Source organism: Zeus faber, assembly GCF_960531495.2.
Source record: "Zeus faber genome assembly, chromosome: 7".
In the NCBI taxonomy this organism is placed as follows: Eukaryota; Metazoa; Chordata; class Actinopteri; order Zeiformes; family Zeidae; genus Zeus; species Zeus faber.
The window spans coordinates 2,134,391-2,159,009 of NC_137203.1; the positions used below are offsets into that span (position 1 = coordinate 2,134,391).

Consider the following 24,619-nt stretch of genomic DNA (forward strand, 5'->3'; position numbering starts at 1 on the left):
GATCTCAGTCCATTAAAGCCACAACAAGCACAACAGGAACATCGAGAATCAGCAGTTTGGGATCATTGTGAGATGATCCCAAACTGTCCTGGAAAACGATTGCTCACCTGCAGTACTGTCATGGAAAAACCTAAAAATAGTGTCCTGGAAAACCATCTGTCACCTGAACTACTGTCCAAACCATACATCACCTGGAATATTATCCAAACCATCCATCCCCTGGAATACTATCCTGGATAACCATCCTCTCGCCTGGAAGCTGGAATATCCTCCTGCTGCGGTGATGTCTCCTGGTGCAGTGATGTCTCCTGGTGCAGGCCTGGCAGCACCGTACTCAAACTGTCTACGGGGGATTTCACTGGATTCAACTCTGCTCTAAGAGGAGCTTTTCACTTTCTGAATTTGGGAATTTTTCATATTACAGGCAACTCGTCAAATAAACATAAAGTTTCGATTCAACAGTGTTTACCGGCACGTTGTTCATCTGCCGACGAGAGCTCTTTCCAGGTCAACATACAACACGTACACAGCGGGTTCAGGTGTTTACGTGCCACCAAAAATGGAATGATTGAGGGAGAATCCAGGACGTTCCCCAGGTTGTGCCTCCGCCTTTTTGGAGCTTAACTGGATGAAGGTGATGGGGGTCAGGTGTGTTACACATCGCAGTAGTCTGAGCCTCCACCCGACGATGGGACTATTCACGCTCATGTAAACGCATGGAGTGAATCCAGATACAGACGCCGGCCGCCGGCACCGCCTGGTGCACCGCCTGGTGCACCGCCTGGTTCACCGCCTGGTGCACCGCCTGGTTCACCACCTGGTGCACCCAACAAACAAACAGACGACTCTTTTGCCGGAGCGACTTCTGAGGCATTTCGAAGATATGGGTTTTGGAGTCTTGCGTCGCCGGTTGGGAGCTCGGTGTCGCGCTGCGGCTTCGGAGGCTTTCCACCGATACAGACCCACACACTCCTTTCTTCTTCAAGGCCTTGGAATCTCAGCAGTGAGGAGAGTGCTTGAGCTGCGTCCCTGCGGAGGACTAGGCGAGATAAACACCACTCATCCCGAGATGAAGAGGCAGCTTTATTCCTGGACAGAAGCTCTTTCTTTCTGTCTGTCTGTCTGTCTGTCTGTCTGTCTGTCTGTCTGTCTGTCTGTCTGTTTGTCTGTGTCACACACACTTAGCGCTAGGGAATAGACACACACACAAACACACTGTAACCAACTCGGTGCTGATACGGCAGAAAAACCTGAACTCTAGCAGACAGAGTGCCGTCAAGCTGTCTGTCCGTCTGCCTGTCTGTCTGTCTGCCTGTCTGCCTGTACGTTTGCCTGTCTGTCTGTAGGTCTGCCTTTCTGTCTCTCTGGCGGTATACATAGATAGATGTGTGGAACACGACGTCGGCAGCAGTAAACACACCCCAGATGGAAGGTGTCAGTGTAGTGTGTAATACAGAAAAATAGCTTGAGGGAGGGAGAGAGGGGGGGGGGGGAGAGAGAGAGAGAGAGGGAGAGAGAGAGAGAGAGAGAGAGAGAGGGAGAGAGAGAGCGATGGATACACGTATTGAGTGTTTTTGACTGAACATAGATTTTTGTCATTCTAGGTAATTAGGTGGTGACTACAGGAGATTAAGGGGTGACAGATGATGGAGGGAGAGAGAGAGAGGGAGAGAGTGATGACGGTGATGATGATGTACAGTAGTATACACTCCAGCCCCACAGGGAGCATCAGCTGTGATCACCTGGAGCAGGAGGAGCAGGAGGAGGAGCAAGAGGAGCAGGTGGAGCAGGAGGAGGAGGAGGAGGAGGAGGAGCAGGAGCTGCTGATGAGCTGTTGAATCAACAGAGTAAATGTTAGCCTGGAAAGGGCTGCAGTCACGGCTGCGTGTTTTTTCTGTTTCCTTAATCCCTGCGAGCGGCTCTCCTGCACACTCTGCCTTTAGTTTTACTTCAGGGATCATTTGCAGTCACTCACTCACAGCGAGTGACTCACATGCAGCTCCTCCAGCAGCTCCACCTCAATTGGCTTGGGGGGGTGGGGGGGGGGGGGGGGGGGTAATGTAGTCCAAGTGAATATAAGTGCAAATACATGAACAAACAAACATGGACCTCCTACGGTGTAAGACATTTGACATTACATTAAACTATGTTAAACTACATTACATTAAATGACATTATATTACATTACATTGATGTACAATACACTACATTACATGTTATTATATTACATTACGTTATATTACATTAAATTATGTTATATTACATTACATGACATTACATGACATTACATGAAATTACATGACATAAGAGTACATTTCACCACATTACTTCACATTACTTTACATTACATGACATTACATGACATTACATGACATAAGAGTACATTACACCACATTACTTTACATGACATTACATGACATTACATGACATTAAATTACATTACATAACATTACATTAAATTACAGTACATGAATGAGTACATGAGCACATGAATGGATGTTTCAAAACCCAATTGGAAACTGACACACTCTACAAAGTGGAAGACTACCTGGAGGTTGCAGTTCCAAATGGAATCAGCGACTTGATCTGATTTTAGTTTTGGGGAAAATCCGGAGAGAAAAAAGGGCTGCAGCATGAAGACAGACCTGGCCTCAGCCAAAATGCATCGTGATGTCGTTATTTGGCTCGATGACGGAGGTGTGCAAACACTGTCAAGTGGAAAAGCAACAAAGAAAAGTCCTTTTAGAACAACTTTGAAGGGTGTCGTTTGCACCGTCATGCAGAAGGACACGACTCCCCGAACACATCGTCTTATTATTCCCTGATCTCCAGCCTGGAGCGTTGCCACGGCGTCGCCCCACGGAACGGACCCAACAATGAAGCTGCAGAGAAGTCTTTGTGCTTCCTCTGCGGCCGACATGAAGGATATTGATGTTTCCTGTTTGAACAAAGCACATTTTACTTTTTTGAAGTTGCATTCAGTGAAATTCAACCAAATATTGATCGATGTGAACAAACTCACACAACCCAAAAACGTTTTGGGGTAATTATCCACTTGTTTATTCACCTTTGATTGTTTATTCATCCAATAAAGTTATATATATATATATAGATAAATAATTGCCAATGTACAATAAACTATAAACCTAAAATTGATCAATAAACCAGTAAAGCTCAGCTGTATTTAAATTTTATTCTGAAATTACAATAATATTCACTTTGTTTCTTGATGGCCCCAATCATCTTCTGAACAAAGAAAAAAATAAACAAAAAATAATACAATAAAAATGTTTCAAATGGATAAATTGGACAAAAATAACTACTTCCGGTACCTGTAGCCACGCCCCCTCCTGGCGTGACGCGGAACTCCGGGAGCTGCCGCACCGCGCCGCTGGGTCCAGTCCGCCGCACGGTGCGTCCTGCCCGGGTACAGACCGGACGGAGGGTCGCTGCTGCTGACCGGGAGAAATACAAAGTAACAGTGTCTCTGGAGCGGATCTAGAAGCGGTGGACGGGACGCTCGGCTCTCTCTCTGCCCGCCGGGTGACCTGGTTGTCGGTGAGTAGCTGTGTTTTGTAGCGGTGCGGAGGAAGGGATGGACCGGGGACTGGTGCCTCGCACGGCGGGCTGCAGCCCGCCTGCACCACGCTGCGCGGAGCTCCAGGTCCTGGATCTTCGTGTTTCCAGTGATGAAGTAACAAAGTACTAATAATCTGTTATTGTACTAAAGTATCTGTACTTTCTAAAGTAGAATCAGAGACTTTTACTAATTTCAAAGAAAATATCTATACATACCTAGAACTATAATATCTATATCTATTATATGTGTGTGTGTGTGTGTGTGTCTGTGTGTCTGTGTGGTGTGTGTGGTGTGTGTGGTGTGTGTGGTGTGTCTGTGTGTGTCTGTGTGTGTGTGTGTGGTGTGTGTGGTGTGTGTGGTGTGTGTAGTGTGTGTAGTGTGTGTGTGTGTGAGTGTGTGAGTGTGTGAGTGTGTGTGGTGTGTGTGTGTGTGTGTCTGTGTGTGTGTGTGGGTGTGTGTGGTGTGTGTGTGTGTGGTGTGTGTCTGTGTGTGTGTGTGTGTGTGTGTGGTGTGTGTGGTGTGTGTGGTGTGTGTGTGTGTGTGAGTGTGTGTATATACTTTTACTCTTACAATTCAGGTTACTTAAGTTTTAAATTTTAATGGTACTAAAATGGTACTATGACACCGCCTGTACTATTTTAATGTAAATTATACTTGTATATTTAAGTTGAAAGTCACTGTGGAACTTGAACTTTTACTGCCGCATTTTAGTGTCTGAGTATTTCTACTTTTTGATTTCAGTTTGGTGGAACTTCCATCATTTTGTTATTTTTCAGCTGTTTTTCTTTTTCGCTCAACCTTATATCTTATTCAAAGGGCCCCCTGGGGGCCACATTTGGCCCCCGGGGGCCCAGTTGAACTGGCCCTTGGTAAACGACAGTAGAGACTGTGAAGGAGCATGCAGGGTCATCCACACTGCAGTGGTTCTCAAACGCCGGTTCAGGGGACCCCCAGGGGCCCTTCAACAGATTCTAGGGTTTTTTTTTCTAGTGCTTCTCCACCGTAGCACTAGAAAATGAACGGGTATGAGTGTGTATTGTCTTCCAGTGGTGTCATATGTGTGTTATGTTATTAAATTAAATATAAAAATTATATCTATTGATAATAATCCATTAACACATGAAATTATTATATTCATATCAATGTCGTATTGTCACTATATGAATAATATGAATTCATAAGAACATGATCCAATATTTGACACAATGGGTTTTACCATTCAGTCTGATGTTGTTGTTGTTGTTGCCCTAAAGTTTATTTTAGCCTTGGTTTTGAATTCTGAAGCAGGTGTTTTAGTTTTGGGTGATGGTGCTGTAGGTCCTGCTCCACCCTGAGACGGGTGGTGCTTTGCCTTCTCCACCTGCTTTGCATCGTTTTTGCTTAAACCTTAAAAACAGTGCTGGCGTCGCTGCAGCTTCACATTTCAGAGACGGAGATAAATAGATCTGTAACCTGAGATCCACCCTCCACCCCTCTAACCCTCCACCCCTCTAACCCTTCACTTCTCCACCCCTCTAAGCCTCCACCCCTCTAAGCCTCCACCCCTCTAAGCCTCCACCCCTCTAACCCTTCACCTCTCCACCCCCTAACCCTCCACCCCTCTAGCCCTTCACCCCTCTAACCATCCACAGTCCACCCCTCTTACCCTCCACCCTCTAGCCCTCCACCCCTTTAACCCTCCACCTCTCTGCTCCTACCATACATGACGTAGTCCTCCACCAGAGGTGTCTGATATCACGTGAGACTAGACAACACAACACTTTTTACACCAGCACTTCACTCCCGTGGCCCCGTCCCACGGACTCCTCCCTCCGCTGACGGAGCGGGGACAGAGCCACCGTCCCCGGACGCCATCACCCCCACCCCATGTTATTAAATGAGTGAGATCCTCTTCAACCTGTCCTCCACCCGTTCTGTCTCTCCCTGTCCTCTCACCGCACCCCCCACTGTGAAGGACACGCCTACTGTCTGAGCAGCATTTTTAAGAAGGTAAAGAATAAAATGTAAGAACATAAACACCTGTCTCCGTAGCGACCGGACGTCTTTCAGTTTCTGGTCTTTGCAGCGGAGCTCCACGGCTCTGATGGAGTCGCTTTTTCTTTTTTTTTTACCCCCGACAAAAAACAAATAATTTTTTTAATATTTGTACAAAATCAATATTTGTAAAAACCCACGATGTGACTGCTCCGTCCTCGGCCGTTCTGAAGGACTTTGACGGAGCGCGGACCCGGCTCCTGCTCCACGCCGACACGGAACGTTGAAGACATTAAACATTAAAGAAAACCTCCTGCCCCGAGTCAAGCCCGAGGGCGGCGCTGGGGGCGGCGACTCCCCCAAATCGAAGCAGGTTTGCCGACGCGGGGAGACGCCCGTGCCGGCGCCTGCAGACCAGGGCTTAGCCACGCCCCTCAGTCTGACACGGTTGGGGTCAAGTCTTGATTTGTGTTCACTTCATGCCACAAGGCTCTTGATAGAGCAGCGTCTTAGTGTTTTCATAAAATTTAACCGGAGAGTGTCGGGTCCATCGCCCTGATGGAGCTGATGGAGCGTGCACCTCAGTCTCTGCGGTTTGGGCTCCATCCTCTATGATTCCTCAGACTGTTTGTGTTCCGTTGGTTTTAAAGGTCATTCAAGGTCAACGATTCCCCAGGCTCACCTGGAGGAAGGGGCTGTTTTCGTCACATCTCTCTTTCTCTCTTCTACGTCCGTTCGGCCGAGGCGGTCACCTTCTACATCTCTCTCCAAGGCGTGGCCTCCGTCCACTCTATGGTGTGGTCCAACACAGCGATCGCAAGCGTTGACCGAACGAACGAGTGCTTCCACTGAACTGACGTGTGCTCCATGACGGGATGTCGTGGGTAACTGAAGAGTGAGAAAATCAATAGAAAAGGCAAAAAGGCCCGAAATTGTATTGGAGGGAAAAAAAAAAAGAAATGTAATATTAAATAGTGTTCTAATTATTAAAAAATAAATGAGGTGGATTTGTCCGTTCAGTTGTATGTATCTATGTAAAAAGGAAGGTTTGACCAAAGCACTTCCTGGAGTTGAATTTGGTGTGATCGTTGAGCGCAGCCGGCTTCATTTTGGTCGATAGAAGGAATAATGAGTCGTCCACAACCATTGAGCCGGTTAAATCCTGCTTGTATTCTGCCGTTGGAACCACTTCCACCTTAAACCTCCAGCTGACATCACGCTCTCCGTGCGGGGGGGTATGGACACTCATTCAAGGTCAATGAAATAGGTTGGATATGAATAAAGCGACGATGCGGTGCGAGGCCTCTCCGCAGAGCCCTTTAGAACCTTCAGATGGATGCAGGTGGACCAGTGAACCTTTCGCCTGGAAACGGTTCTTCTCCTTCAAGGCTGAGGTCCCAGGGCCCTTGGGCCTGGAGCTGACTCCCAGGACGGCGTCTTCCAGCACCACATGTTGTGTTTGATGATAATCGTGATAATTGTTCTGTTTTTTTTTTTTTTTTCTATTTTTCACACCGTCCTTATTAAAATGTTTTGTAAAGGTGTCGTGCTGCAGCTTCTCCTGCCTCAGTGTCGTCCAATGGGGCAAAGGTTTCAATCCTTCCTTTCAGAAAACTCATGATGGTCACTCGTGTCTTGGTGTGTTTTCAATAAGAGTAACACCACACTGTTTAAAACGCCCTCCTGCCCTGAGAGCGGCGTCGGTTAATGCGGGAAGTGACGCAACTTCCTGGTCCTAGTATTGACATCAAAGACTAATGTTGGTTACAGTGAGAAGCATCGCAACTTCCTGTTTCTAGTATTGAGATCAGAGACTAATGTTGGTTACAGCAGGAAGCGACGCAACTTCCTGTTTCTAGTATTGAGATCAGAGACTAATGTTGATTACAGTGAGAAGCAACGCAACTTCCTGTTTCTAGTATTGACATCAGAGGCTAATTTTGATTACAGTGAGAAGCAACACAACTTCCTGTTTCTAGTATTGACATCAGAGACTAATGTTGGTTACAGCAGGAAGCGACGCAACTTCCTGTTTCTAGTATTGAGATCAGAGACTAATGTTGATTACAGTGAGAAGCAACGCAACTTCCTGTTTCTAGTATTGACATCAGAGGCTAATGTTGGTTACAGTAGGAAGCGACGCAACTTCCTGTTTCTAGTATGGACATCAGAGACTAATGTTGATTACAGTGAGAAGCAACGCAACTTCCTGTTTCTAGTATTGAGATCAGAGACTAATGTTGGTTACAGTGAGAAGCAACGCAACTTCCTGTTTCTAGTATTGAGATCAGAGACTAATGTTGGTTACAGTGAGAAGCAACGCAACTTCCTGTTTCTAGTATGGACATCAGAGACTAATGTTGATTACAGTGAGAAGCAACGCAACTTCCTGTTTCTAGTATTGACATCAGAGGCTAATGTTGGTTACAGTAGGAAGCGACGCAACTTCCTGTTTCTAGTATGGACATCAGAGACTAATGTTGGTTACAGTGAGAAGCAACGCAACTTCCTGTTTCTAGTATTGACATCAGAGACTAATGTTGGTTACAGCAGGAAGCGACGCAACTTCCTGTTTCTAGTATTGAGATCAGAGACTAATGTTGATTACAGTGAGAAGCAACGCAACTTCCTGTTTCTAGTATTGACATCAGAGGCTAATTTTGATTACAGTGAGAAGCAACACAACTTCCTGTTTCTAGTATTGACATCAGAGACTAATGTTGGTTACAGCAGGAAGCGACGCAACTTCCTGTTTCTAGTATTGAGATCAGAGACTAATGTTGATTACAGTGAGAAGCAACGCAACTTCCTGTTTCTAGTATTGACATCAGAGGCTAATGTTGGTTACAGTAGGAAGCGACGCAACTTCCTGTTTCTAGTATGGACATCAGAGACTAATGTTGATTACAGTGAGAAGCAACGCAACTTCCTGTTTCTAGTATTGAGATCAGAGACTAATGTTGGTTACAGTGAGAAGCAACGCAACTTCCTGTTTCTAGTATTGAGATCAGAGACTAATGTTGGTTACAGTGAGAAGCAACGCAACTTCCTGTTTCTAGTATGGACATCAGAGACTAATGTTGATTACAGTGAGAAGCAACGCAACTTCCTGTTTCTAGTATTGACATCAGAGGCTAATGTTGGTTACAGTAGGAAGCGACGCAACTTCCTGTTTCTAGTATGGACATCAGAGACTAATGTTGGTTACAGTGAGAAGCAACGCAACTTCCTGTTTCTAGTATTGACATCAGAGACTAATGTTGGTTACAGCAGGAAGCGACGCAACTTCCTGTTTCTAGTATTGAGATCAGAGACTAATGTTGGTTACAGCAGGAAGCGACGCAACTTCCTGTTTCTAGTATTGAGATCAGAGACTAATGTTGATTACAGTGAGAAGCAACGCAACTTCCTGTTTCTAGTATTGACATCAGAGGCTAATGTTGGTTACAGTGAGAAGCAACGCAACTTCCTGTTTCTAGTATTGACATCAGAGGCTAATGTTGGTTACAGTGAGAAGCAACACAACTTCCTGTTTCTAGTATTGACATCAGAGACTAATGTTGGTTACAGCAGGAAGCGACGCAACTTCCTGTTTCTAGTATTGAGATCAGAGACTAATGTTGATTACAGTGAGAAGCAACGCAACTTCCTGTTTCTAGTATTGACATCAGAGGCTAATGTTGGTTACAGTAGGAAGCGACGCAACTTCCTGTTTCTAGTATGGACATCAGAGACTAATGTTGGTTACAGTGAGAAGCAACGCAACTTCCTGTTTCTAGTATTGAGATCAGAGACTAATGTTGGTTACAGTGAGAAGCAACACAACTTCCTGTTTCTAGTATTGAGATCAGAGACTAATGTTGGTTACTGTGAGAAGCAACGCAACTTCCTGTTTCTAGTATTGAGATCAGAGACTAATGTTGGTTACAGTGAGAAGCAACACAACTTCCTGTTTCTAGTATTGAGATCAGAGACTAATGTTGATTACAGTGAGAAGCAACGCAACTTCCTGTTTCTAGTATTGACATCAGAGGCTAATGTTGGTTACAGCAGGAAGCGACGCAACTTCCTGTTTCTAGTATTGAGATCAGAAACTAATGTTGGTTACAGTGAGAAGCAACGCAACTTCCTGTTTCTAGTATTGACATCAGAGGCTAATGTTGGTTACAGTAGGAAGCGACGCAACTTCCTGTTTCTAGTATGGACATCAGAGACTAATGTTGGTTACAGTGAGAAGCAACGCAACTTCCTGTTTCTAGTATTGAGATCAGAGACTAATGTTGGTTACAGTGAGAAGCAACGCAACTTCCTGTTTCTAGTATTGACATCAGAGGCTAATGTTGGTTACAGTAGGAAGCGACGCAACTTCCTGTTTCTAGTATGGACATCAGAGACTAATGTTGGTTACAGTGAGAAGCAACGCAACTTCCTGTTTCTAGTATTGAGATCAGAGACTAATGTTGGTTACAGTGAGAAGCAACGCAACTTCCTGTTTCTAGTATTGAGATCAGAGACTAATGTTGGTTACAGTGAGAAGCAACACAACTTCCTGTTTCTAGTATTGACATCAGAGGCTAATGTTGGTTACAGCAGGAAGCAACACAACTTCCTGTTTCTATTACACACATCAGAGGCTTATGTTGGTTACAGCAGGAAGCGACGTAACTTCCTGTTTCCACTATGGACATCCGAGACTAACGTTGGCTACAGAGGGAAGCGACGCAATTTCCTGTTTCTAGTATGGAGGTCACAGAGTTACATTGGTTTCAGTGGCAAGCAACGCAACTTCCTGTTTCTGGTCTCTTATGTTAGCACGTATGTAGCCAAAAGAGCTCCCTAGTGGAAAGAGTCTAAAATAATTAAAAATTTAATAAAAACACGGTATTATAATTAACCTCAGGTGGATTCTCTAAAATGTAATTTTTAAATTGAACTCAGATAGATTTCAATATTTTGTTAAACTTTTGATTATGATTCCCAATATTTGTAATAATCTTTCCTGCATCCAGCCCAGGAGGATCCTCCATCTTTTCTGTTGACATGTACACGGCCATCCAGAGTTCTTCAAGGTCGTGTGTGTGTGTGTGTGTGTGTGTGTGTGTGTGTGTGTGTGTGTGTGTGTGTGTGTGTGTGTGTGTGTGTGTGTGTGTGTGTGTGTGTGTGTGTGTGTGTGTGTGTGTGTGTGTGACCTTCCTCTCTCATTTCAGCTCACTCTCCTCTTGCTCACGCCAGCCGATCGAGTGCATATTGCACCAGTATTTTAGAAAGAGAGAGAGTAATCCAAGCCGAGCGGGTCATCTGTTCTGCCTGCAAGAGGTCTGCACCAGTCCTGTCTGACTGACTGACTGACTGTCTGTCACATATTTGTGTTTACTCTACAAGTTACAGTGTATCATCTTTTAACTGTGATATTAGTGTCACTTGAGTTGCACGGAAAGACATTTAATGTGGTATTGATTAGACTCAAGGCCAAAACCAGTGTAGACAGAGAACGAGGAGCTCCTGTTTCATGGTTTTATTTTTGGAACTCCGTGGCGGTTTCACGTTGTACCTGACAGAGCTGGCTTGGAGAAATCAATACTCCGATGAGATCAATTCTCTTGTTTCAATTCCTGAATCGATTAAAAAAAACTGTGTGATTGACACTTAGTGCGGAAGTTACGCTTCAAAGGAATCCTCAACTTCTGCATCAGACTGAATCTTTTCCGGGAATTATTACTGAAATGTGCGTCAGATGGTAAACTGGAGAGTTGGTACCAATTCTCATTTATAAAATATCAACATATTGCTCCTGCTCCTGCTCCGCATCCTGCCTCCTCCATCAGCACATTCCTCAGCCACTGAAGCCCAGGAAGCTTTGGCTTTGGTTTTGCGATGGCAGCCTCGCCGTGTGTCCTGCAGGCGTCCCCCCTCCTCCGCCCCCTGCGATGCCCCAGCTTCAGCCAGCGGGCCAGACCGACTGCTGCGAGGAGCCAGGAAGGCCCCCGGGGCCGCACCCGGTCTCCAGCACAGCCCCTCAAGTGCTGCCGCGGGGCGAGAGAGAAGAAGTGCCGCAGAAGAAGTGCGAAGAAGAAGAGCCACAGGGGCGAGGGCGAAGAAGAGGAGCCGCGGGGCAAGAGCGAAGAAGAGCCACAGGGGCGAGGGCAAAAAAAAAAAAAAAAAAAAAGCCGCGGGGGGCGAGAGCAGAGAAGAAGAGCCGCGGGGGAGAGCGCTTTGCCGACGCTTCACACACTGAACGCTCTCTCACTGGGAGCTGCGACTGTGGGATACCGGGCAGGTGGTCGGAATGACTAATTCATCCCTGAAGAGCCTGATTTAGCAGCAGCCTGTTGGAATGGAGGTGAACTGTGCAGCATCCTCACGCTTCTCCAACCGATGCAGACCATACAAACTATTTACTGATAATAATATGATCCATCTGGAGAAAGGTGAAGAAACGAAGCTGGAACGGCTTTGATGCGGATGAAGACCTTGATGTACGGTCACTGTGATATGACCAGGTCTTCATGTGTCTGATTAGAAAAGTGCTTCATGGATGGATAGAGAAACAGATGGATGGATTTTGAACACTGAACGCAGTAAAACAGTATGAAAATGAGAAGGCGGAGGGTGAGGAAGGAGTACGTGAGCGGGGGCTTAGATGCGGTGGAGGAGGACAATGTGTTTGTGTAAAGCTTGTGGCTCCTGTGACAGAATGTAAAGTGTGTTGGGGCGGAGCAAGGGGCGTGGCTAAGCCGCGGCTGCAGATGGCAGCATGGCTTCCTGCCCGGCGGCCCCCCAGGGAGCTTCCCTCAAGTTTGTCTGTCTTGCAGACGGGATCGGCGCTCGGGCTCGTCGGCCGACCAGGAGCCGGACCGGAGTGTCGTTCCGGCTGCGCCTGAAGCATTATTCTTTATCATTCATCCTTTTAGCCAGAGAGACTTTTTCTTCAGTCTTTATAATAAAAGCTCTCGCCATGTAGGCAACGAACGGTCAGAAAGACTCCGCCCCCTTCCCTAAAGCCGTACCTGTGGGCAGAGACTCCCACAAGTGACCACTTGTGGGAGTCTCTGCCCGACTTAGGTACGGCTTTAGGTTCGGCCGATTCGAGGCACCTGGGCGGGCGCGGGAAAGCAAGTCATGCTGCCCTCTGCAGCCGGGGCTTAACCACGCCCCTGGGTCCGCCACATGTGGATAATAAGAAAAGTAAAATAAATGATGAGCAAGACCCAGGACACACCTCCTGTTCATTTACATCACTGATCAGAAACACTTCATGCAGCGATGGATCCTGTACCGCCCCTGGGGAGCGGTACAGGGGTTAAGTGTCTTGCTCAAGAACACTTTGGCGCGCTGCCAGATGGAGCCGGGGATCAAACCGGCATCTAACGATAAGTAGAAGACCCGCTGTACCTCCCGAGCCGCTGCTGAGTAATGCTGCGTCTAGTGACAAATGCTTCTGATTGGCTCGTGGCAGGAAGCTGCTTTAAAAGCAAAGTGGAACGCGATTGGCTTAAAACAAAAGCAGCTTCCACCATGCACTTGTCTGGGTGTAAACATATCCCAGAATGCACATCTGTGGCAGTGAAAAGAAGCTTCAGTCAGGTGCATATACTATATATATATATATATGTATATATATATATATATATATATATATATATATATATATATATATATATATATATATATATATACAGTATATTTTGACTACTGTAATTTGTGTTTTGTATTTAAAGCAATTATGTATATACTGTGTGTGTGTGTGTGAGAGACATTTGGATGTTGTCTTTGTTTATAAAATAAAAAGCTTTTCACTCGTTTTTATTATCAACAAAATCTTCCACGTCATTTAAACAACAGGAGAGTGGAACAGCTTCCGTGGTATGAACTGTGATGTACTGCGATAGGATTAGTGCTTGATAATGAAAATCAATACTTTTCTGTCTAAAAATTTCCATTGATAATATTGATTATTGAACGATTCCGTGGCACCAGTTCATCTTTTCAGCCTCAGGGAACCCAAAGTGAAAAGGTTTGAACAGGAAATGATGTCACATTCTAGTCGTAGAGAAGAGGCTGCAATGTGATAAAGTTAGAGATGTTAAATAAGGCTTTTTGAGGGAAGACAATTAAACCCTCAAACCCACCAGACGGGACAAGGACCAGAATAACTCCAAAGGCTTCAGAGGAGCCTTCCTTTTCCTGCCTTTCCCCGTCTGCTCTTTTTCCGCAGGCGTTCTCCTGTGACGCCCGTCGGCTCCCAGGAAGGTTTCATCTCCACGCCCGTGGCTTTGTTTTCGTTGTACAGAAACTCTTTGCCGCGTGTGGGAACAGGCTGTGACGCTTGTCCTCGTCCTCGGCGGCGGCGGCTGCAGGCTGCAGGTTCACCGAGGCTCCGCTCTGATGAAGAGCGCCGTGAACTCCTGGAATCTTCTCTTGCGTCTTCGGTTTTGAACAAACACTGAACGACGGGGTTCAGAAGTCACGCACGCAGAAAGTTTCAACCTCTTTAGATACAAAGTTTAATATGGAAAGATGAGAACCAATCAAATAACTGTGAAGAAATGTCTCCAACCGCCGTGCAATATATTGGAACTAATCGAGATCTGAAACTATCCGTTGTTCACCGGGACTTGCCAATAACGGTTGCCCTGGCAACCAGATTTGGGCTGTTGCCCATTTCATATGTAAACAAATTAAATAAGAGTGTTCTACCTCTTCATGTTTGGAAACTTCCAGCAAGGAAAAGGAGTTCTCCTTGATTTACTCCAAAATGGTGAAACAAGGGGGTATATTTAAATATGGATTGTAATTATATAGGATTATGAGCACTCAAGTGTAAAATGACTTCAAATCAGCAACCATTTAGTCAGTCTTGGCAACCAACAGTTGATGTGTGGTTGGCAACTTGGCAACCGCTTCTAAAAGTCAGTGTGCGTCCCTGGGCTTTAGTCTGAACAAAACGCTGCAGAGTTCTGGAGTCTCGTAAGATTGTGACATGGAGAGACGAGAGTGTCGGTCTCTGTCCGCCTGTCGGTCTCTTTGCAGACCGCAGGGCTGGAACCCTATTGTTTAGTTTTCTTATTATTTTCCTCTTTGGCATTTTGCTGGCTGAGCAGCCACCGAACCCACACACATGAATTGAGGGCAGTTCAGACATTTTGTGGTCCAAGTGTGATCCACATCAATCTATGTTTGGAGAAGGAATTAGTGAAACACCGCAAGTAGCAGAACAAAGGGACCTGGGTTGGCGGAGCGGGGCCGGCCGGGGTGGTGGAGCACGGCGCTTTATGACATCATCATCCAATTTGTTATACAGTATAAGGGTGTGGCTCTGGGGGGAACTTGGCCACGTGTGCGGTGCTCTCAAGTCTAGACTCCATTGGTGTGTATTGTTTGCGTCGCACAGGATCTGAGCCCGGTCGACAAGAGATAGCAGGAGCGGATGCTGCGTTCCATGGGAACTCGAAAAATGTTATCTTATGTACGGTGTGGCTGTGGTGCGGTTTAGGCAGCCACACCTGTCTTGGCTCTAGTTAATTGGACCCGGGATCACAAGCGACAGGCGTACAGATAAATCTCCCATCCCAACATACACAGGGGCATAGCCTCTGTCATGACAATGTTCCATCCGCTCCGGGCTTGTTACATCTGTCCACTTTCTACAATAAACTTGTGTGATTGCAACATCTCTACTTGTGTCTCTGCGTCGGAGGGCTCTGAAAACACCACTCAGGTGGAGTGTGGCGAAAGTGCCACATCGTGTTGGTAGGAAATAATGCTGCGTTTGACCAGAACTCACAAAACCGTAATTAGTCATAGTCACTGCGTCATCATTGCACACTGGACGTACGGGAATATAAGACACAAACTCCCGAGATAACGGTAGTTTATTAACTGTCCGAGAAGAGAGAAGGCAGTGGATCGCCACTACACTGCCGTTCACAATTCGTATCACGCTCTGGATCACTGATGCTGAGATGTCATATCAGCATGTGAGACAGCTCTATTCCGACACGCACCACGGTGAGTTATAACAATGGCAGGTCCTGGTTTACAGTAAAACACAGACGGCTTTCTTTGAAAAAGGAGGAGGCATTTAAGAGTGGCGACAGGGAAGAGAATAATGTTGAAAAACACAAGTCTTTAAAGGCGTTACATATGTTTATATTAGTCCCTCCATAATAAGTGGATATGACACATCTGAGAGGACAAAAAAGGCATGCGGAGTTCCCCAAGGCTCCATTCTGGGGCCTCTTCTGTTTAACAGCTACATGCCCCCACTGGCTTAGATTATGGAAAACAACAAAATATGTTACCATTATTATGCAGAAGACGCAAACTGACATAACCATATGACCAGGGGACTACGGCCCAATACTATCACTGAGCAAGTGCAGTGAACAAATCATCGATTGGATGTGCCAGAATCTTTTCCAATTAACCAAAGACAAAACTGAAGTCATTGTTTTTGGAGCCGAGGATGAACGACAAAAAGTCAGCGCTCAGCTTCAATCGGTGATGTTAAAAAGCACAAACCAAGCCAGAAATCTTGGTGTAATCATGGACTCGGAACTAAATTTCAACAGCCACATTAAAACAATTACAAAGTGCCCCTCCTATCACCTTCAGAACATACAAAGGATTAAAGGACTTATGTCTCAGCGGAAATTGGAAGAACTTGTCCATGTTTTTATCTTTAGTAGACTAGACGCCTGTAATGGTGTCGTCAGAGGTCTCCTTGAAAGATCCATCAGACAGCTACAGCTGAATCACAACGCTGCCCTATACCTCACTGAGACCAGCAACGTGGATCCTTTCACTCCAGTTCTCACATCTTGACACTGGCTTCCTGTCGACAAAGAACTGATTTCAAAATACAACTGTTGGTTTTAAAGCACTGAATTTTTTAGGGCCAAAATACATTTCTGATCTTCTGCTCCGTTATGAAGCGTCCAGAGCTCTCAGGTCGTCTGGGACACGTCTGCTTTCTGTCCCCAGAGTCAAAACTAAACATGGAGAAGCAGCGTTGGGTTTTCATGAAGAATCTTTAATTGTCACGCAACAACACATGCACACACACACACACACACACACACACACACACACACACACACACACACGCACATGCTTTGGGTGGTGCTGGTGAAATGCTTCCTCTGCATTTGACCCATCCTGGCTTGTCCTTCCTCGGGGGGGGCAGCCAGGAGCAGTGGGCAGCGTTCGTCGACGCCCGGGGACCTGGTTCCATATGTCCATCGCTGGTCAGACCATGATTTTGGGTCTTTTTTTGTCAAGGCTGAAGACTTTTCTGTTTGCTGCCTTTTACTAAGTCAATTTTGCAGCTTTTGATTTATTTCTTGCACTGCACTGTAACTTTATAGGCTTGGTTTTATTCCTTTTAATAATGTGTTTCTTTTGCACTTTGTCTTCATGCTTCTGATGTTTTATGTAAAGCACGTTGAATTGCCTTGTTGAAATCTGTCTTCATATCGGCTTTGGCCGTCTAGTCGTGTTTCCCTAGACACATGTTTAGAACATGTTTAAGTGACATATCTGAAACAGCAATTTCCTATATACCTGAAACGTGGTACCTGAGAAAAAATTGATGAATTAGAAACTTGCCGGTTAAAATACACGGTAATAATGCTCATAGAAGACGTAGCTGCTCCACCTCCCCGACGGCGTGGATGAGATGGGCCAGTGGTGCGGCTTTAATGCTGCAGAGAGAGAGAAAAGCAGGTGTATCGACATGTTTAGAACGGACTACTGCAGAACTGGGTAACCTAGCTTTAGGTAACTTTCATTTTAACTAAGATTAACAAAAGAAAGAGGTTCCTGAACCTTTTGTCCTGGTCTGAATGGCTTCTTACCTGTTTTTAAATCCTTCCACTCTCGTTTGTGGCTTTTCGGAGCCAGTTGGTTGTTGAGACTCAGCTCTGCTTTCCAATTATCACCCTGAGCGTCTGCAAGTCTCCAGCCGCAGCTTGTTGGAGACTGGGAGGCTGAGACAAGACAAGGTGTTAATTGGAATTACCGTTCATTGTGCTGATATTTTACACGTTGTTTTCATCCGTCGTGAAGGTTTTCTCTTGTGAAATCCACCCACACACTCCTCAGGCCCACAGGCTTCCTGTTTAGTTACTTTTAAACACGTCTCTCTGTCACGCATGATTAGGTTTAATATGAGATTGGAGGCAAGATATTTCATCTGGGATTTTGGTAATCTTAATAACTTGATGTAGTTAAATGTCGTCTTTGAGGAGCGTTACACTAAAGTTGTGTAGTTCAGAGACTTCAATGTGTCCCGATCAGTGGTCTTAATATCTACATTATTTAATTGATATGATTGTTTCTCCAATATTTATTGTATCAGAATCAGAATCGTCTTTATTGCCGAGTCAGTTTACACGTACAAGGAATTTGTCTTGGTGTTCAGTTTAAACAGGAAACATAGATGTAAAGTACAGCAACAGGAAAACAATAAGTCAAATATATAAGAATATGTCAAATAAGGCTGTTTTTGTTTTTTATAAAGAGCTGTACAGTTTGTGCAGGAATGTGCAAACATTCAGTTTAAAGTATAATAGTATTTGCAATGTGCACGGAGAAGAGTCCAGAAGAATGAGGAATGTGTGTTAATGTAAGGCATTGATGAAGCCATTCAGCTGAAGACGTAGAGCTCTGTGTAGTGTCTATGGGGGGAGAGGGGGTGAGGGTCAGTTTCAGTAGGGGTCCCGGCCCTTGTTGATGAGGTTAGTTGCAGACAGGAAGAAACTGTTGTTGTGGGGAGAGGTCTAGAGGTCTAGAGGTGTAGAGATTTAGAGGTCTAGAGGTGTAGAGGTGTAGAGGTCTAGGTCTTGTTGGAGCAGCCTCCTGCCAGAGGGAAGAGGTTCACACAGCTTGTGTCCGGGTGGAAGGGGTCAGCCACAGGTCCTGGAGCGATGGCAGATTGCAGCCAATCACCTTCTCAGCAGAGCGAATGACACGCTGCAGTCTGCCCTTGTCCTTGGTGGTTGCAGCAGCATACCAGATGGTGATGGAGGAGGTGAGAATGGACTCAGTGATGGAGGTGTAGAAGTGCACCATCATCGTCTCTGGCAGCTTGAACTTCCTCAGCTGCCGCAGGAAATAAGTCCTCTGCTGGGCTTTCTTGATGATGCTGCTGATGTTCAGGTCCCACTTGAGGTCCTGGGAGATTTTGGTTCCCAGGAAGCGACAGGACTCCACAGGGTCGACTGGGGAGTCACACAGGGTGATGGGGGTAAGTGGTGCAGCGTTCTTCTTGAAGTCCACAACCATCTCCACTGTCTTCACAGCGTTAAGCTCCAGGTTGTTCTGTCTGCACCAAGTCACCAACCCACCTGGAGACGGACTCATCCCCACCAGAGATGAGCCCAATGAGGGTGGTGTCGTCCACAAATTTCAGGAGCTTGACAGACTGGTGGCTGGTGTACAAGAAGAAGAGGAGAAAGAACGCAGCCTTGAGGTGAACCGGTGCTGATGGTCGGGGAGTCAGAGAAGTGTTTACCCAGCTTCACCTGCTGCTTTCTGTCAGACCGGAAGTCTGTGATCCACCTGCAGGTGGAGTCAGGCACGCTCAGCTGGGAGAGCTCGTTCTGCAGAAGAGCCGGATGATTGTGTTGAAGGCGGAGCTGAAATCCACAAACAGGATCCTGGCGTAGGTTCCTGAAGAGTCCAGGTGCTGGAGGATGAAGTGGAGGGCCAAGTTTACTGCATCGTCTACAGACCTGTTGGCTCTGTAGGCGAGCTGCAGGGGGTCCAGGAGAGGGTCTGTGATGGATTTGAGATGGGGAAGCACAAGGTGTTTAAAAGACCTTATCACCACAGAGGTCAGGGCGATGTGGTGTGGTGTGGTCCTTGGCTTCTTTGGGACTGGGATGATGGAGAAGGATTTAAAGCAGGCTGGTACATGGCATGTCTCCAGTGAGGTGTTGAAAATGTCTGTGAACACCGGAGACAGCTGATCAGCACAGTGCTTCAGGGTGGATGGAGAGACAGTCTGGTCCGGCTGCTTTGCTGGGGTTTGCCTCTTGAAGAGCCTGTTGACGTCCCTCTCTGGGATGGAAAGAGTCGTCACTGTGGTGGGGGAGGCTGGAGCTGGTGGAAGGTGACACAGGGGATGGTGTCAGGACTGTCCCATTGCCTTTCAAAATAACAGAAGTTGTTTAGGTCTTTGGCCAGACGTGAGTTCATGAAGTGAGGTGTTTTTGGTTTGAGGTTTGTGATTTGTCTGAACCCTTTCCAGACAGAGGCAGAGTCATTGGCTGAAAACTGGTGTTGGAGTCTCTTTGATTACAGTCGTTTAGCAACTCGTGTGTGATGGTACACAGCTCTGCTCACGGAAGCTGATGTATAATGTCACAGCCTCTGTGTACTCCTCCAGACTGTTGGTAGCGGTGCTGAAAACGTCCCAGTCGGTGCAGTCCAAGCAGCCTGAAGATCCTCCTCAGCTTGCCTGGTCCACTTCTTGGATTTCCTCACCACAGGTTGACACAGCTTTCATTTCTGCCTGTATGCAGGAACCAGGTGGAGCATGACGTGGTCAGTGTCCCAGTGCAGCTCGGGGGACGGTGTGATAGGCACTGCTTTCTGTGGTGTAGCAGTGCTGCAAAGTATTCTCCTCTCTGCTGGGCAATTAATAAACTGTCTGTATTTGGGGAGTTCGTGGCTGAGGTTTCCTTGGTTGAAGGCGCCAAGGACAATAACTAGGGAATCTGGGTTTGTCCGTTCACACCGTATCTGTTCGGCGAGCATGCGCTGTGTGTCCTGCACGTTGGCTTGCGTTGGTACGTAAACACTGACCAGTATGAATGAAACAAATTCACGGCTGTATCTTTGTTCTATCGCATATTTCATGACAGCACCAATAGTCATCCCCAAAATATTGTCAAATTCACGATACGATATCGAAGTATTCGGTTCCAAAATATTGTGATATTTGATTTTGTCAAAATCACGCAGCCTTGCATATGATCATCCTAGGGTCATTAGAACATCCCAAGGCTCAGTCATATGGAAAGATGTATCACCATGACAACCATCTGGGGTTTTACTTAACGGCCATATTCAGCATAATCCGCTTATGAATTCAAAATCCCTAAAGAATCGAGCTGAACTACAGCTATATAAGTGGATGTATGATAGAGAGATGGATAGATGGATGAATGGATGGATGGATGGATGGATGGATGGATATAGAGATGGATGGTGATAGATGGATAGAGAGATGGATGGGTGGATAGATAGATAGATAGATCGATATTCTATTCATCCCTGGAGGGAAATTGCGTTGTCTTGACAGCTCACATCAAAACAATAAGCAAAATAATAATGAAGAAATATAAAAATAAAACGGCTATATGCAAAAATTGGAAAATATGAACAAAACCTTAAAGTTAACTGTACACAATAAAAAATGGAAACCTAATGATAAATAACAGATATAACCCACAAATAACAAAATAGTAAAAGATAAAAATGAAAAAGACCTAAAAATATTCCACGCTCTTATACAACAACTTACAAAATAAATAGTGAACCAGAGAGATGAACTTCAGATGGAAATGGTGATGTACCATAAACCTGACATTAAATATAATAATAATAATAATTATAATAATAATAATAAATATAGCTGCAGGCAGCAGCAATAGTTTAGTCGTGTTGGGTGCGTTTGACAGTTTCCCAGGTTCTCTGAAACGCAGCACGATTTTCCTAGTTTCCTTGAACGCAGCATGGGCTCCCCCTGGTCTGTCGTCTCCTGGTTGCTGGTCTCGTGGAGCAACCACTTTGCGGTCTACACAGCACAAGCCTCCTGTGTTTAAAAATACAACCCTCCATGTTTGCCTGTAAAGCAGAACTTGTCATTATTACAAACCCCAATTCCAATAAGTTGGGACGTTTGTAAAATGTAAATAAAAACAGAATACAATGATTTGCAAATCCTTTTCAACCTATACTCAATTGAATACACTACAAAGACAAGATATTTAATGTTCAAACTGATAAACTTTATGTTTTTCTGCAAATATTCACTAATTTTGAATTTGATGCCTGCAACACGTTCCAAAAAAGCTAGGACAGGGGCAACAAAAGACTGGGAAAGTTGAGGAATGCTTAATAAACACCTGTTTGGAACTTTCCATAGGTGAACAGGTTGATTGGAAACAGGTCCACGCCGTCCGGTCCAACGGTCACAATCTGTACATTTATAGTCAATAATATGATGACGTCATGAAGCGGCTTACTGTAAATATCATTATAGTAAATAATATGATGAGGTCATAAAGATTCTTACTGTAAATATCATAATACTAAATCATATGATGACGTCATAAAGCTTCTGACTGTAAATATCATTAAAGTAAATTATAGTCGCTGTAATAAATGAATGGATTATTCACGTGTTGGGGGAGGGTAACATGGTGGTGGTGGTGAACAACGTCCCCTTTGTCTACATTATTCTTTATTTAAACACGTATTAAGTGGTTTTGAACTACTCTGTAGGTTTGATGTCATGTCAATGTGGGAAAACTGTTATTATGACAGTTTTCCTAGTTCCCATGGAACGCAGCATCACTTCCTGTTGTCTCCGGAACGCAGCCTCACTTCCTGCTGTCTGGAACGCAGCATCACTTCTTGCTGTCTCTAGAATGCAGCATCGCTTCCTGCTGTCTCTGGAACGCAGCATCGCTTCCTGCGGTCTCTGGAACGCAGCATCACTTCCTGCTGTCTGGAACGCAGCATCACTTCCTGTTGTCTGGAACGCAGCATCGCTTCCTGCTGTTTGGAACGCAGCATTGCTTCCTTCTGTCTCTGGAACGCAGCATCGCTTCCTGCTGTCTGGAACGCAGCATCGCTTCCTGCTGTCTCTGGAACGCAGCATCGCTTCCTGCTGTCTGGAACGCAGCATCACTTCCTGTTGTCTGGAACGCAGCATCGCTTCCTGCTGTTTGGAACGCAGCATCGCTTCCTTCTGTCTCTGGAACGCAGCATCGCTTCCTGCTGTCTGGAACGCAGCATCGCTTCCTGCTGTCTCTGGAACGCAGCATCGCTTCCTGCTGTCTCTGGAACGCAGCATCGCTTCCTGCTGTCTGGAACGCAGCATCGCTTCCTGCTGTCTCTGGAACGCAGCATCGCTTCCTGCTGTCTCTGGAACGCAGCATCGCTTCCTGCTGTCTCTGGAACGCAGCATCGCTTCCTGCTGTCTCTGGAACGCAGCATCGCTTCCTGCTGTCTCTGGAACGCAGCATCGCTTCCTGCTGTCTGGAACGCAGCATCGCTTCCTGCTGTCTCTGGAACGCAGCATCGCTTCCTGCTGTCTGGAACGCAGCATCACTTCCTGTTGTCTGGAACGCAGCATCGCTTCATGCTGTCTCTGGAACGCAGCATCGCTTCATGCTGTCTCTGGAACACAGCATCGCTTCCTGCTGTCTCTGGAACGCAGCATCGCTTCATGCTGTCTCTGGAACACAGCATCGCTTCATGCTGTCTCTCCACCCTAAAAAAATTTTGAGCGCTTTCTAATCCACGGGGGGGGGGGCGGTCGGATAATTTGTTGGGGCGTCGCCCCCCCGTGTCTAGGACCGCCCCTGGAGTCTGCACATTTAGGAATATTCCTTTGTGGAAGCGGTGGATGTGGCGTGATGCGTTCACGTTGGAGAGGTGTATTTGTGGCGTACGTGGTACGGTCACACCTGGACGCGGCGAACGTCGTGACGCCTGGTGCGGCTGCGTGTCGTGCTCTGGATCTGAACCCGGCCCGGCTCCGGGCGCTTTGCATGCTGGGAGATGACTGCGCTGCTTCTCAAAGTAAACAGGGTTTTATTTACCAGATGCACAGTAGCAGAGGGTCATTCTGAACAGTGAAATTCTAATGACGAGGCAAGCGATCACTAACGAGGAGGCGTTGGAAGGAGATACTCAAGAGTTATAGAGTCAGCAAATGACGGCAAAAATATGGAAAGAACAGCAAAAAAATATACATAATAAACAAAAATACTTCCGTGCGTGTGTGTGTGTGTGTGTGCGTGTGTGTGTGCGTGCGTGCGTGCGCAGTAGATATCACCAGACGCCTCCGTTCATGCTTGATGATTTTGAGTCCAGCAGGAGGGAGCAGCACAGCAGCATCCCTCGGGTCTCCCATAAAACGGACTCTTGTATTAGAATATTTTATTGTGGAAGCAAGAAAATTGATCCACGTTTGGAACCACGCCGCCACCAAAAAAAGGAGGAAAAACAAAAGCAAGGCGGGTATCGGGTCTTTTCAACCTTGGTGGATGGAGAAACACAGCAGGGAGCCGCTGGATTCTCTTCTTTTTAGTGCTGATGCATTTTTAACCTGTTTATATGCCCCAGTGTTGTTATTATTATTGTCTGTATTATTATTGACGCTTTCCTTTGTTTCCTGCTGGTATGAAACCAAAAACATGAACCTGACACTGTTGCGCTTGCGCGTCGCACTCGGCTGGGGAGGCGGAGCGCTCCCGCAGCCTCTCCCCGACAACAGGACAGGTGTTTATTGTAGGTTTCAGATTTAGATGTAATGAAACCAAAGAAGGGACGAACCTCGCACCGCCTCGGAGAGGGAGCGCCGGCCAAACCCACCCCTCTCTCCTTTTCACAGGTAGAATAAAAGTTTGACAAATCCGAGGTGGGGTTTTGAAGGGCGTGGTCCAGGGGGGACTGCTGTGAGCACTGTCCTTGTTGATTTGGACCTGGTCTTCAATGAGCTGTGTAGAAAAAAAACCCAAAAGAAAACGGTTTTCAAACCCTTTCTCTGTCTTTTACACGGACCCCCGGTGGAGGGCAACAGCCCCAGGGGGCCTGCACATGAACCCGTGTGGGTTCACATCAGAAGGACACATCTCAGACCGGACGGTACAGCCAGCATCTGCACATGTGAAGATGGAAACACAGATGCGTGAAAACAGACTGAAAGGAGGCAAAGATAGTGGAATTGGTCCAAACCAAGGATTTAAAAACCTGGAAACCTCTTTTCCTGCAGATCAGCTGACGTTCTGTTCTGCGTCAGACGTCCTGAGGTTCTCAACGCAGCTG

At 46.1% G+C, this 24,619-nt stretch overlaps 1 protein-coding gene across 1 annotated transcript in view; it reads left to right on the forward strand.

Moving 5' to 3' along the window:
• Positions 1-3,413: 3,413 nt before the first annotated feature.
• Positions 3,414-24,619, forward strand: part of LOC307232237 (spermatid perinuclear RNA-binding protein-like) — a gene marked incomplete at its 3' end in the record, with an annotated part of 41,232 nt that continues 20,026 nt past the window's right edge. Inside the window, exon 1 of the mRNA XM_080003159.1 lies at positions 3,414-3,558. The remainder of the gene's footprint in view (positions 3,559-24,619) is intronic.